General features: G+C 41.4%; 1 protein-coding gene across 8 annotated transcripts in view; it reads right to left on the bottom strand.

Annotated features, from left to right (window-relative positions):
* Positions 1 to 13486, bottom strand: part of BACH2 (BTB domain and CNC homolog 2) — a 227025-nt gene that overhangs the window by 109587 nt on the left and 103952 nt on the right. For 2 of the 8 annotated variants that reach the window (XR_014509539.1, XM_083433473.1), the window contains exon 1: positions 7383 to 7505. The exons of the other annotated variants lie outside the window; for them this stretch is intronic. The gene's annotated coding sequence lies outside the window, so the exon portion shown is untranslated. Of the gene's footprint in view, positions 1 to 7382; positions 7506 to 13486 lie in introns of those variants that run through there. 8 annotated transcript variants of the gene reach the window in all.

Genomic DNA, 13486 nt, shown 5'->3' with positions numbered 1-13486 from the left:
CTTACTTTTTTTACTTATGTGTCTGGAATGACTTCCATTTTCTAAACTGGCAGTAGCCAATGTGGTGCCCACCAAATGCCGTTGAGTTCAGCCAACATAGTTAATAGTTAGGGGTGATGGGAGTTGTATCCCAACACCACCCAGAAGGCACCATGAACACCTACCCTTGTCCCAGATGTTCCCATAGCCCTGCAATTAAGTCTAGAGAAGTTACTCATGTACAAACCTTAACAGATTACCTTCAATACACACTCCTATCCTGTGTGGCCTAAAAGATAATCAAAAGCGAGGACTGCCTTGACACAACTCTTTACTGCAAGAAACAACAGGACGAATAGCAATTTACACATTTCCATTATACAAATTACAATATGTAGAACTTGAAATTAATGAGAGTTTGGGCAGGAAGCGGGATGAAGAAAAATGGATTACTGCCAATTCCACTCTATAACCGTAACTTGCTCCCCAATTTCCATTAGCAGCCTGCAATCAAGGATGGCTGTCTCTGTTCTACTCACTGTCCAGGCTTAAGAGTTTCACCTGATTAATGAGACACTGCAAGAGTAGATTCCAAGACTTCCCATCATTTATGAATGAAGCAAGCAGCCGTTAGTCCCCTGAAGAAGGACAAAGCAAAACAGTTCCCTGTGCTACCATGGGAATACAGTAATGCACACTTTTCTAAACACATCTATGTGATTCAGTGGAAATTTATGTCTGCTAAAACTCTCTGCGTGCCAGAACCATGCCAGTGTTCTTGCACAGGAGGTGGTGTTGATTTAAAGGAGAAGTGTATGTGCTACTGCACACCTATTACAGGATTTTTTTCAGTAGGATCTTGGCCATCTTGTGCCAGGGTTAAAGGATATGTCTCATAAGGAGGAGGACTACAGCTATTTATCAATTTCTAAACAGGAGCATAATTAGCATGAATTCCCAGTAATGGGGTGTCTGACATGACAATGAAAGCATACAGGCACAGCACTGCTAGCCGGTTAGGATTCCCAGGATGTTTGATTCCCAATTGAAATGATATGATTTCAAATAATGGGCCCCCTATTCTTACTGTACGGGAAGCACAAGAAAAAGAATTTCTGGTGCAACTGGAAAGTAATCACATTTAGAATTGTTGTACCGTGGGATATAACTGCAAAGCAGTGTGGTTACCCAAAAGCCAGATAAAGTTTAGTTATTCTAGGGGAAAACCCTACATCTGGGTGCACCCACACAGATACATTTTAAAAATTATTCTGTGGAAGAAAAGAGGTGATGGACTGATGGTTTAGTAACCTTTAAGAAGTACTTTATATTTCCCCCTTTTTTCTCATCTACCTCTTGTTCCTGCCCCCTATGACTGTATACATAGCATCTAAAACCATGTTTAAAAAGAAAAACATGGCACCCCCTAACACACATAGATATGTTTTTTTGCTGGTCACCTTTCCTTTTTCAATTCAACCTGTGATGGTTGAATGTTAGTGCCAGTGATGTCAATATCTAACCGGGAGCTGCTGCTATTAAGCCAATGTTCTGAAACAAAGCAAATGAAGGACAGAAGGGACAATCTGTAGATATCCTGGAAGAAAGGAAGGAAGGAAAACTGACTTCAAATGAAGATGAATTTCTAGGGCCCAAGCAGAAGGATCTGCAGCACTTTTGCATGTGTTCAGCCATAAGCCTGATCCATCCTGTTTTCTGTGGACTTCTTTAAAACCACAAAAGAATTCTCATTTAACTCTTCCTCCATTCCTACCCAGGCAATACACAGCTTCTTACACAATATTGTTTCATGGCGGTGGGGGGGCGGGGTGCTTCTAGATGTACAAATTAATTTCTGCTTATTCTGCACTCGCATCCCTGAAGTGTATTCTCATTCTAGGAAGTTATAAACTAATGATTAGAATGGCAGACCAAGCTTGAATCAGTGATTCAGCAGATTCTAAGGGCTGAGAAGTACGACAATCCATGTACTATTGAAAGATAGAAGCAGTCCATTATGTGTATTGATTTGCAGCACTTTGTCAGCACTAATGATGTTATCTCATTAAAAGAGATAAATGTCTTTCAGTCGAGCAAAAGCATCTGCTTCTTGCTCTCTCACAGGCTCTCCAGTGGGGCCTTCGTCTGCTGTATGTGCAACCCCAACTGAAATCCAACGCAAGCCTTTAAGAGTTGCTAACCAAGTCATTTCTTTTTAATTGGGTTATATTTTTCTTTAAATGTTATCTCTATTAAAGACATTGTGTGGGCAGACCGGAGGGGCGGGTGGAGTGGGGGAAGCTGCAATGATGAGAGAAGTCTCACAAACAAATAATATAAAAAAGGTGTCATTTGCAATTTCTGAACATTACTATTAAGCTAACTCTTCAATGCAACCCCCCCCCCCCATGCTAGCAAATTTCATCAGTATAGGTCAGGCATAGGCAAACTCGTCCCTCCAGATGATTTGAGACTACAATTCCCATCATCCCTGACCACTCCTCTTTGTTAGCTAGGGATGATGGGAGTTGTCGTCCCAAAACAGCTGGAGGGACGAGTTTGCCTATGCCTGGTATAGGTGAAATTTTAAAGAGCAACAATTATTCAGCTGATTCCCACCCTGCAATACTACCATATGCAACGCTGTATACAATTGTTTTCTACTTGTTAAATAATAAGAGGTAGTAATTTACCACAATGGATGTTTTATACATAAATCCTTTGTATATGGGGTCTTTAAAGTACACTATTAAAAAGTCTCCATTTAGTAGCATCACTGATGTTCCTCGGGAGGAAATCATTACAAGAAGGAGAACGTAAGTATTTCAATTCCATATGTTTTACCTTGATTAACAACCTAGGTGTTAACTTTCATATTCAAATACCCTGATCCTGCAAGAACACTTCGTATACAGAAGCATCTGCTAACTGGACAGGTGGGCAGAGCATAACTCAACTGTGGTCCCCTCTCACCAGCCATTTGCTAGGTAGGCCTTTAGCTGATTCGACATCCGATGCCCCTTTAAATTTGTTGTAGGAATAGGGGATTATTGGCTTGTTGTTGTTGTTACTTTTTATTGTGTGTTTTATGTTGTTGTTTTTAGTAATTTTATGTTGTGAACCGCCCTGGGATCTGCGGATGAGAGGTGGTATACTAGTTTAACAAATAATAAAAATAGTTGCAACTAAAGCAGGAAAGACACAGCTTTCTACAAAATGCCTTGATTATGTAGATTAGTGTCAATCTACCAGGTTCCCCTCAAGTTTAACTATCCCTTTCCTAGTGTATAGAACAATTATCCTGGTTTAATTGAAATGAACTGTAAAATTGTATCATAATATGGTGAGTTTTCCATAACAAGTACCACAGATTACCAGTACCTATAATTAAGATGCATTTTTCATGACTATCTTCATATAACACAATATTTTATTGCTATGGATACGCAAACTATCTTATTTATGTACTTGCATTCTTCAAGTATTAAACCATTGAAGAGTCTCTTACTGTCGCAGCAAAAGATAATTTTAAAATGAATTAACAGCCCACTGCATTGCACTTTCAAGCTACTAGTTAAACAGAATATGCCACAAAAAAATCAACTCATTGCAGTTCAAAATGAGGTTGTCTGAATGAGACACAAAATTAGAAGTCAAAGGAAAGCTGATGATACTCCTAATATTTCACTATAGTCGTACCTTGGTTCTCAAACGTAATCCGTTCCAGAAGTCTGTTTGACTTACAAAATGTTCAAAAACCAAGACGCGGTTTCTGATTGGTGCAGGTGCCCCAGAAACAATAGCCGACAACCGCACTGGAGATTTGGCTTCTGAAAAATGTTAAAAAACCAGAACACTTCGGTGTTCAGAAGCCAAAACGTATGAGTACCAAGGCATTCAAGAACCAAGGTATGATTATGTGACAAAATCAACCATAAAAGTTGTCACCAGCACTAGAAAATGTATCCATTCATGCATCAACAAATGATAGGATTCAAAAAAGGCTTATGCAGTGAATCTGCAGGACACTACATGAGGAAAAGATATTTTATTTTGCTTTACTGGATTTCACTTTCCAGGCTCACAGCACATACTGGAACCACTGGTCACACTAGAGTTCTAGACAGTTGAGGAACTTAGATCAGTGGACATCTTGTTCAGGATTGCCAACTCTGACTTGCAGTGGGTCCCCAGAGTATCAAAAAGAGGTACAGTGGTACCTCAGGTTAAGATCTGAATTCGTTCCGGAGGTCCGTTCTTAACCTGAAACTGTTCTTAACCTGAGGTACCACTTTAGCTAACGGGGCCTCCCGCTGCCGCTGTGCCGCCGTCGTGCAATTTCTGTTCTCATCCTGAAGCAAAGTTCTTAACCCGAGGTACTATTTCTGGGTTAGCGGAGTCTGTAACCTGAAGTGTATGTAACCCGAGGTACCACTGTATTTCCCAGCTTTGTCTAGGGATGCTTGGGATTAATTTAACAGGATTTAACACTGAAAGAGGAAGATGCGGATTATTTTTTCCAGCATAAATATTCAATGTGTTTTATGAGCAACTAATGTGGTAGATGCAGGAGGCGAGGCAGGCCCATGATAAGTACCTGATGAGTAATAACTGATTCCAGGGCCTGGGGCATTATGAGCAGGAGAAGATGAAGGGGATTTCAAGGAACCAAGTGCTTTTATATGTATCTGGCAGGACCCAGTCTAATACTAGGATGCGATTTGTAGTGTCAATATGGTGTGGCAGTACAACTAATGTTTATCATGAGTACTGCTTGTATGTTTGATTTAAAAATACAGTATCTCAGAATATTTTAACACAGAAAAATGCCTCAAGAAAAAGAATAGCATTAGAAGGTGTTACAGAATATTTGGATTGCACAGTGGTCAGCCGTATGGATAACTCGAAGATCAACATAAGCTAAAGTATCCTGGACCTCAGACATTTGGGAAATACAGGCAACACCGAACCAAACTGTGATACTGATGTAAGCAAACAGGCAGAAAATGATTTCAGAATACAGTATGCAATACTTCAGCATACAACTAGTCAGGTGCTAGCTAACTGATCAGATAAACTACAAGAAAAGTCAAAACATCTAGACTTTTTGCCAAGCATATAAGCTGGGGAGACAAACAACTCCGCTAAACAAATAAAGTGGTACCTCGGGTTAAGTAGTTAATTCGTTCCGGAGGTCCGTTCTTAACCTGAAACTGTTCTTAACCTGAAGCACCACTTTAGCTAATGGGGCCTCCTGCTGCTGCCACACCACCAGAGCACAATTTCTGTTCTCATCCTGTTCTTAACCCAAGGTACCATTTCTGGGTTAGCGGAGTCTGTAGCCTGAAGTGTATGTAACCTAAAGCATATGTAACCTGAGGTATCACTGTAATAAATGCTACAAGGTTGCTATTGAGCTTAGAGCACCATTTTCAAAACACTTATTAAAAGTACCCCCACAATGCCTGCAAATGTTGATGTTTCTGAACTTTGTATTATGTGCTACATTCCCTTTTTTCATAATCTTCCATTGCAGAACCCTAAGCAGCACACATGTGGTTTCCTATGTGGTCCTCCATCCCTGCACTGACCAGACCTAAAACTTATCAGTGTCAGCAAACTGTCTGCACCATGTGCCTTCAGGGCATAATCCTAGGTATGACATAGGCATTAAACCTTCACCCCCCTTTTGGGGGCAGAAGGATCTAAGAAACTATTCACAATCAGAACCCATGTCACACATTCCACTATTGGTATGGTTGGGGCATAAGAGCCTTTGTGTGCCACCCCCTCCAATGTGAAGCGGTCGGTTGCCATGAAGGCAATTATGCTTTGGAAGTCATTTGGGTTGGGAACAGATTGGTGACGGAGGCGAAAGAAAGGATTGAACATATTATGTGGACACAAGCACACCACCACCTCTTCAAATCTCTACTCCAAAGCCACTTTTTCCTAGGAAAAACAGATATTGGGCTTATGATGAATGTATCTGAGTACATTCATCTGAGTGTCCACATAATATGTGTAGTTGGATCCCGAAAGAAAGAGACATTGTAATGGCTTAGCTCTTATTGGGGTGAGGGTATGTTACTATAGAGTGAAGTCAGGGCTTACATGATGGAATACTCCTCTACAGAATATCCTAGCCTTCTTCCTGACACATTACTTTTCTATGTGCAGGGATTTCTCCCCTTCGGTGTATGGAGAAGCATTCCAGCATATGAGCCACGACTCACAGTCTGAAGTATCAGCTTCATTAATAGGCACACTGAAAGTCAAAAATAAATCAAGAACAGATTGAATTATAATTCAACTAGCCGGGTGCCCCTGTCCTATTTTTAGAAGAAGGGGAAACAAGGAGGAAGATATGGGAGGAAGGAGATAGAACCCACTGAAACATCCTGGTTCAAAGTAAAAACATTTTATCATTCAATGCAAAATATGAATATTGGTTTCAACAATATACACACAAAGAAATTGTTTCCATAGATAAATATATATATATTTCATCCAGAAAGAAAGAAAGAAAGAAAGAAAGAGACTGGAATAGGTACAAGGCAAATGGGGCAGGGGACCCAACAAAACCAAATTTAAATATTCCTAGTTTAAATATATTAGCACTTAAAAAAACACCACCACTCTTCTTGCATATTGTACACCACCCAGTTTGCATATTTTGCTTCTATTCCAGCTACAGAATCTGGCAGATCCACATAATTTTAAAATCCCCAATTTTCCTCATACCTACCTCATATGAAACATTAAAACAAAGTGTTCTGATCAAATTTGAAATTGTACTTCAAAGTCTGCTTTATTACAATGGCATTCTCACACACCCCCCACAACCAAACCTTTTCAAATCAGTTTTGCCAACCCACCATTTGGAATGTAAATGTAGATACGCTCAGTCATGAAGACCACCACCAAAACCACCCATCTATTTTTCAGGAGTGGGATGGGGTGCGGGGGAACACCCACCCCCCACCCCCGGCTCTCCGTCCTGCCATGACTGCTGCTCTATGCAGATTCAGTGTACTGAAATGCTGACTGGTTTCCCCACCCTTAGCTGTCTTGTTAAATAATTTCTGGAAGGACCTGCCCATGTTGCTCACGTTGCATTCCAGCTCTTCCTTCCACCACCACCCCCATCCCCCACACCACAGTCATGCTGGAGTCAAGACAAAGCAAACTCCCTATTGCATCACACAGGCAGGGTTTTCCGAACTGCGAGAGGCATTCTCTGCTTCAAAAGACGCAATCCTGTCAAGTGGTTGGACTGCTACTGTGACCCACTAGTCGAAGGGAACAGCCTCCCCGCTCCACTTGGACGGACGCGTTGTGGCTTTAATTTTAAGCGAATCCCTTTGCCGTGTCTCCACCCTATACTGTAAACTAGACATTACCTTATACAAGAATAAATCTGCTGCATTCCACTGTCTAGCTGCTTCACTGAAGATTTCCTACACTCGCCAGCAGAGTCAACAGCAATGCACACTCTCCCACCCACCCACATCTCCTCCTCGGCTAACCCCCCTCTTCCCACTCCCCCACACTTCTTTTCCACCTCACCCCCCCCCCTTCACTGCCTCGCTGTGTTTTTGTGTAAATGATCTCACATGACTCAACAAATCCATCTGCCTCAAGCAGGCCAAGTTTGGAGCCTTCCCAGGAGGGAGGGAGGGAAGAATTGCTTTGTGGAAGAGACCTGGAGCTTTGCCCTTTCTCTGGCTCAAATTACCCGCCTGTCAGGCCTGACGGATTTGGCTAAAAATAAAAGGAAGCGGGCCATGAAAAGCAGATGAATGAGCTCAGCAGTTCCTTAGATAACATGGGGCCATGGTTTTACCCCCCAAAAGCTTCCAAAACAGGAACTTCAAATGCTGGGCAAGTAAGGGCAACGCTGCAATCCAGGCTAAGCTTCCGGTTATTAAAAAATATGACATACTGGTAATATATGGAGCACAGAAACACGCACAAGCACAAGCAGAACAACAAGAAAACTGATTGGCATTGGGACTCAGCTTGTAAAAAAGAGAAAGAGAAAGGAAAGGAGACAGAGAGGAAGAAGAAGCACTCTACAGCTTCGCCGCGGCAGACAGAGCAGGGAGGAGGAAAGTGGCATTTCTGAAGCTGCATATATGACATCAGTTTCTTACTTTGTGCCAGTAAAGAGCTGAAAGTCGTTTGTGCAAGTGCGTGCCCAGAGCCCACAGTGGGTATTAAGCACTTAGCTTGGCAATGTAATGACACACTGTAGCAATCTGTAACGTGAAGCAGTCAGCAAAGCCCTGGCTCTGAAAGCTATTTCTCCTAACTATTAACCATATGTTTGGCTCCTCAGATATCCGAGCGGGTATCCCAGCTTACCATCTGGTTCCCATCCACACAAGCAACTGTAAAGCACGGAGTATTTCCCTCCAGAGCCGCATGTTTCTTTCTATGTCTGCTTTATAAAACACACACACACACACTCACAACTTCCTTAAAAAAAAACAAACCCTTCCCAGCGAAGATTTTCTCTCATTCACCAGTCTGAAAGTAAACTTTAGCTCACAGAGTATCCCGCCAAGGTCTTTTTACTATAATTATTCAAGAATGCACTGCTGTACTGTAAACAAGGCATAGAGAGGCATTCCTGTTTGTACAAGAGATCTCAGAGGCAGCAAGTGCACACACACACACACACACACAGGGATTTAAACCTGGCAGCACTGACACTTGATACAGCATGTTAAAAATAGGGTGCAGTCTCAACCGATCCAGGCATTGCCGTGGCGCCCTCTGTACACACACTGCTTTCTTGGAAATGAGTTTAAAAACAAAACAAAAACAAACAAAACCCTGACAGAAGTGAGCTTCACTACATTCTGAGAATTTCAAAGCTGGACTGAGGGTGTGATAATTAAACAGCAACTGAACACACACAAACATCCCAATCAAATAAAATCAGATGGGTCAGAAGGATTGCTTGTGTGTTTTGAAGCTACACTTTGCCTACTGTAGAAATGTTTACTTCTCCAAGCAGTATAGCCCTGTGTAATGGCTACTTTAGGAGGAACAATGACTATCCCTTTTGTTAGCCTGGTATTATTTCAATCGCAACCAAACATTCGCTGATGAAAGCAAATTGGAATGCTCAGCAAATTTTGTACTTGCTACTCTTAAAAGCTTGAAATGTAGTCAGCCACACACACAGTATTCAAGTAAAAATACCCTTGGACTCAATACCACATGTTCAAATATTCAAGCTTATTAAGTCAATTTCTTGTGCATGGAAATGATTTTCGGATGGGCAGCAAGCACAATTCATAAGGGGTGGTGACTGATGCGTGGCTGTAGCGGTAGTATTACAGCTGTCAGCCAAGGAAACAGCAGCCCCACTTATTTTTTTCCATCTAGATCCTAGTTGAGTGTCTCAGAAGTACCTCCCTCGCACTGATACTAGTCTCTTGGGCACCAAGGTGGGTTCAGTCATATAATTTCTATTCAAAAGCCTACACACTAAATCAGGCATGGCCAAACCTGGCCCTCCAGCTTTTTGGGACTACAATTCCCATCATCCCTGACCACTGGTCCTGTTAGCTAGGGATGATGGGAGTTGTAGTCTCAAAACAGCTGGAGGGCCAAGTTTGGCCATGCCTGCACTAAACCAAGGGCAGTCAAAGTGTGGTGTCCTCAAAATGTTAGACTATGACTCCCACCATTCCTGACCATTAGTCACATTCATGGGAGTTGTATTCCCAAACCTGACAATGTTTACTCTTATATCCTGCACTAAACTCTTTTAATACATGATACAAGCAAAGCTTTACTATGGTATTTGCAGCATGTTTGCACTCCAGGAATTTTAACTCCCCACTAAAAGGTGTGTTGGGTTTCCAAACTACTGTACCACAAAATCATTCCTCAGCAGTATCTTTTGATCAGGCAGCGGTGGCCCACATCTATATTCCTGAGGTCTACTATATTCCTCTAATGGTTATCTGAAGCTGAAGAGCATGCTGTACAACCTAGTTCTTTCACCAGTGATCAGTCTCTACAATGAAGCTGATATTACCTAGAAGTAAGAAAGCTGTATGCCACTGTCTTAATAACGGGAGGAATACATTAAGGATCATATGTACCTAGCATTATGTACAAAACCTAAAGATATACACAATATTATAGCACAGAATGCATCTATTTTTCACTCATTTTTGAAAAGTATTCTCTATTCGTCCAAACGAAAATTGCAGGCAAAACACTAGCACTCTATAATCAGGTAGAGCTGCAGTGGACATATTTTAATTAGTCTGTAAGGGGTAAAATATCATTCACTAACACTGGATGGGGGTTATTTGGCCCTCCAGATGTTTTTTGACTGCACAGTAGATCCAGCCAACAGTCAAGGATTGTGGATATTATAGCCCAGCAATCCTTGGAGCTCTCCAAGCTAAAACAATGCTAATACAAAAAAAGACGAATTGCCAGACAAAAACACTATAGCACATGCATTTTATATATCAGGAAATCCTGAAAGGAAAATGTATGTAACACACTGACATCCAACAGAGGTGGGGAACCTTCCTTTTTGTGCTACAGGCCAGATCCTTTTCAGATTCTAGCCTCATGGGCCAAATGACAACATGTGATTAGACACTTTGAAGTTCCAAAGTCAGGACTTCAAAGCACCATGGAGTATTTGCAAAGAGTCCAAAGCTTCAGTTTTACCTCCCATCAACTGATGGGTGGTAGAGACAAAACCTGCTTTCCCTTGCCAATGGACTGTCAGGAGCAAGCTTCATTTGCGCACTGTTAGCATATGTCTATATGCCCCACATATGTCAGATGCAGAGCAAGTAGACATGAATTTGGGGGAATGGCCTAACTGGATAAATTTAATCCCTGGCAGGCCAAATTTGGCCCATAGGCTGGAGGTTCCCCAGATAGCAAACAATATGATGCAACAAACAACAACAAAAACTAGGATCAGCTAAACATAAAGGAAGCCAATATCAACGTTTTCAAGGTCTGTTTGAAGGCGTCAAGAGCGGAAGCTGAAAAGGACTTACGGAAAGGGCCCTGATGTACCTTAATAGTCTTCTTCTTTGGCGATCACTCGTAGCCGAGTAATATTGTCTTCCATAAACAGAGTTTTAACAATGGGTCCATAAGTGATTGTGGAGGCCAATTCTGGATCCACACGTCCTTCCACAAAGGGGACATTGGTTTCTGGGCGGGAGTTGATCATGGTGTAGATTTGCCAAGTGTGCCTTCCTCTTAGCATATTTCTCCCTTGCGTCCTGAGTTTGAGTGTCTTCAAAGCCCATGACACCTTTGGTAAAGGATGTTCTCCAACTGGAGTGCTCGCAGGCCAGTGTTTCCCAGTTGTCAGTGTTTATACTACTTTTTTTTAGATTTGCCTTGAGACAGACTTTAAACCTCTTTTGTTGACCACCAGCATTACGCTTTCTATTTTTAAGTTCGGAATAGAATAGTTGCTTTGGAAAATGATCGCACAACATGACCAGCGGTAGAGAGTGAAGAGGGCCTCTGAGATCGGTATTTAGGGCCATCGTAGAATCATATGTTGTTACCACCATGAGCCCACATGGCAGGGAGGGACACAAATTACTTATTTTTCCTGTATCAAATATTAATACAAGCAAACAAGTCTCCAACCCAATGCACCTTTGATTCTATAGACCCAGGAAATATGCAGCATAGTGACAAAAAAGAAGTCCCTGGGGTTAAAATGAATCCACATGTCCAAACTCTGCCCCTGAGTCAAATACCACCCAGTCTTGAAATCCTGTACCAACCAGACTAACATACTTGCACATACTTGTTCTCCGGCAGCAAACAATAACCTCTTTTACACCACACAGTCATCTGAAGAAATAGGCCGAAACGTCATGGGAAAAACTAGGAAATATCTGCTGAAAAGAGTTCTCAAGATGAAGGGTGGACCTATTAATTTAAAATTATATGAAGCGTAAAAATACAGAAGAAAAGAACCTCAACAACCTTTGTTACTAGACCTCTAAACACTGCAATAAGAAAAGCCTTTTGTTGTTCTTGAGTCTTCAGAGTGGGGGAGAGAAAAGGAAAACTCGAGACGGTAGCTACTGTAGAAAATAAAATGCTCTAGAGATGCAACGCTTTTCCTTAAAATAAAATGCTTAGGGCAAAATTCATCTCTCAGAGTTACATGGTGGATCCAGAAGGAAATCTACAGCCGCTAAAATGGTTATACTTGCAGGTAGCGAAGGATAGGTCCAGTCCATGCCATTCTTGCACATGTTCATTCACAAATCTGTTCTATCCCGTTTCCACATTTATTTGCATTTTTCTTAAAATCTGGATTAAAAATTTCATGAAATACCATTTAAATAAGGATTGGCTGGTCCAATCCACACATCAGTGTGAGAAAGATCAGATTAATTCACACTGGAAATAAGAATGCAAATTTCTCATAGGGATAAGAACTGGCGTAAAAACAATTATCTGCTAGACAATTATCTGTGTGATTGTGGTTCGCTTTCAAGTTAAAAAGAAGTGAATGAGAGTCACAGTTCTGAAGCTGTCCCACTCTTATTCTGGGCTGGAAATGAAAATAATGAAGTTGCTTTACACTGAGATAGACAACAAATACTGTCTCTCCTGACTGGAACAAATGCTAACAAAGGGATGTGTTCTTTATTTTTAAAAATGTGCTCAAATCATTTTGGCTAAACATACCTTCGTCAATGGCTTATCTAAAATGACAATATTAACATTTATTATACAATGACTCAACCACACATTAAAAAAATTTAAAACTTAGAATGCATTATAATAACAATTGTAAAACGAGTGGGGGGAAATTATATAGTGTTATATTATTGCATTTTGGGCTGAAACATGTTGGGTATCTGTGAGATTCATTTCTCTTTCTGCACATCATCCTTAGATGCTTCCTCTTTTTCTCTTTCAATTGGAAGCTTTTCAACTTTCAGAAGTTTTTCCTAGCACTACTACTAGTAGTACTAGAAATCTTTTCACCTGAATACTGAATCTGTGACTTTTTTCATACCAACCATAGACTTAACTCCCATAACTTATCTGAGGTGAAACTCCAATGATGTTACCAACTTCAATGAAGTAAAAAGAGGGGGGCGGGCGGAAGGAGAGGGAGAGGGAGAGAGAGAGAGAGAGAGAGAGGTCCTGGAGTCGAAAAGTAAACAAGTTTTTGCAATCTTTGCTCCAAGAGGGTTGTGAGAAAAGGGTTAAGAAATCACAATAGCCAGATTTGGTGGAGGATGTTCAGTAATTACCAATGGCAAGGGAACTGGTGATAATAGTGAAGCTATAAAGATAAAGGGGCCCCTGACTGTTAAGTCCAGTCGCAGAGGACTCTAGCTCATCTCACTTTACTGGCCGAGGGAGCCGGCGTTTGCCCGCAGACAGCTTCCGGGTCATGTGGCCAGCATGACTAAGCCGCTTCTGGCAAACCAGAGCAGCACACAGAAATGCCATTCACCTTGCT

Source organism: Podarcis tiliguerta (assembly GCF_965153285.1).
Source record: "Podarcis tiliguerta genome assembly, chromosome: 3".
Classification (NCBI taxonomy): domain Eukaryota; kingdom Metazoa; phylum Chordata; class Lepidosauria; order Squamata; family Lacertidae; genus Podarcis; species Podarcis tiliguerta.
Note: the sequence above shows the minus strand (reverse complement) of the source record. Positions and strands in the feature narration are given on the sequence as shown.